General features: G+C 27.2%; 1 long non-coding RNA gene across 1 annotated transcript; it reads left to right on the top strand.

Moving 5' to 3' along the window:
* Positions 1-732: 732 nt before the first annotated feature.
* On the top strand, positions 733-1,579 carry LOC138914815 (uncharacterized). The gene is made up of 2 exons (XR_011420626.1): positions 733-1,067; positions 1,284-1,579. It is a non-coding gene; the product is annotated as an uncharacterized lncRNA (long non-coding RNA).
* The last annotated feature ends 320 nt before the right edge of the window (positions 1,580-1,899 follow it).

A 1,899-nucleotide genomic window follows, 5' to 3' on the forward strand; every position in this document is an offset into this window, starting at 1 on the left:
AAAAGGAAACTGGAATGGAAATGATTTGCAAGAACCTTTTACTGGCCTGTCTGCCTGCCCTTTTCCCCAGATGTTTTCCATCTCTCTTTTCTTTGGCGGCACTTTCTCCGCTCGAAACGTGACAAAATTAAACCAATAAAATGGCTGAAGCGTGGGAACTGAGTGACAGCATATGAATCAGGAACGCAGAATTGAATAGTGAAGAAGGTAGAGGCTCTGAAAATATTCCTAGCTGTTAGTGGAGTAAAATAAATTAAAATCCTTCCAGGAATACCAAACAACAGGTAAAAAGTGTCTAAAGTAAAATAATCTCTTTATTTCATATTTCAATCTGTATCAAAGCTTAACTATATCGATTATGCACAGATATTTAAAGAATGGACAGCCATTTACTCGTAAACTTTGTATTGTATTCATTGTTATAGTTTTCTTACTTTTTAGATTTACTTGCAAATATGTAAAACAAACAAAATAAAATTTTTTAAATTTTTCGATCCTTCCTATGAAATATTAAATATTAAAATAAATAGAGTAAAGTGGAAGAAAATACAATAAAAACCAATTCACTTGCTATTAATTTAAAGATTGTTCTTATGACTGCTTTACGATATAGTAGATAGATTTTTTTTAATCTATTTCAAAATTCGGAAATATTTAAAAAATGGTATTTCTAAGAGTAGAAGGCAATATGTTGAAGAAAAAAACACTGAAGCTTGTATCCTTTTTCCATTATTTTTGCGAACATTCCTACCTGACACGGTTAAAAAATTATGGAGTAGTATAAGTAATAATTCGTCTGTATTTCTGTAAATTGGTGTTATTTAATCTAAAAAAATAATTAATATTTCACAGTTCAGTTTGTATTTATAGCCAGAACAAATATCATTTGTTTCAATTTTATTGAAACACATTATTCTCATTTATTCTCATATTTTTTGTTAGTTATAAATTGTTTTATTAAAAAGTGTCATCGACGTCTTAGAAAAAAATTAGCATGAATATTATTATTATATCTATAACGTATTTCTTATATCTACTGTACACGTGTCTGGGATGGCAGAAGAGTCGTAAGTGTATTAACTTTTTTTATGGTGCTTAATAAAAGTTTGTAAAAAAGTCTTTGAGAGTTTGTACACAATACCTTTACTTTTTTTATTCCGCGATTAACAAAATGTAATGCCCTTAGACCTGCATATTTAAAAAATTCAATTTTGTTGAACAGATTAATACATATTTATATAATTTATGTCACATCTAATATAATAACAACTTGTATTATTTAGGAGCCTGCTTAGAGCCGATTTTAACGGGCCAATGTATTGGTCGGGATATAAGATTTGGTTACAATTACAAAGACAACAAGTGCTACCGATTTATTTACACTGGATGTGGTAGAAACGCAAATAATTTTTATAACTACAGTATGTGCTTAAAGAAATGCAAGAAATAATTAATATTATGAGTAGTAAATTATCTTGATGCTGTTTAGTTAAGTACAGACTATTGAAGTTCTTGTATGTATGTATTTATTTACCAAACGAAACAATAAAATATTAAACATAAGTTAAACATAATAAAATTGATATTATTATTAGTTGGGTCAGAGGCCAACGTTCTATGTTCTGGTACTATTTTGTGCTCGGGAGTACAAAGTTCAACTCACAACAAATCTTTTTTTTTGTAATTAGTAATCTAACTTACTTTCTAATACAAAATTGTTTTTAAAAAATCTTATTTTCCCTGTATACACAAAAAAAATCAGGTTTATAATGTCATTTTAGTGGTTTTTAATTCCATTTTTAATTTTAATTATTTTTGGTTTTAAAAAAATTCAAAAAATAAACAAAAAAGTAAGAAAAATAAAATATTTAAATTTTAGATCTATTTCTGATGACATTT

Source organism: Drosophila takahashii, chromosome 2L, assembly GCF_030179915.1.
Source record: "Drosophila takahashii strain IR98-3 E-12201 chromosome 2L, DtakHiC1v2, whole genome shotgun sequence".
NCBI classification, from domain to species: Eukaryota; Metazoa; Arthropoda; class Insecta; order Diptera; family Drosophilidae; genus Drosophila; species Drosophila takahashii.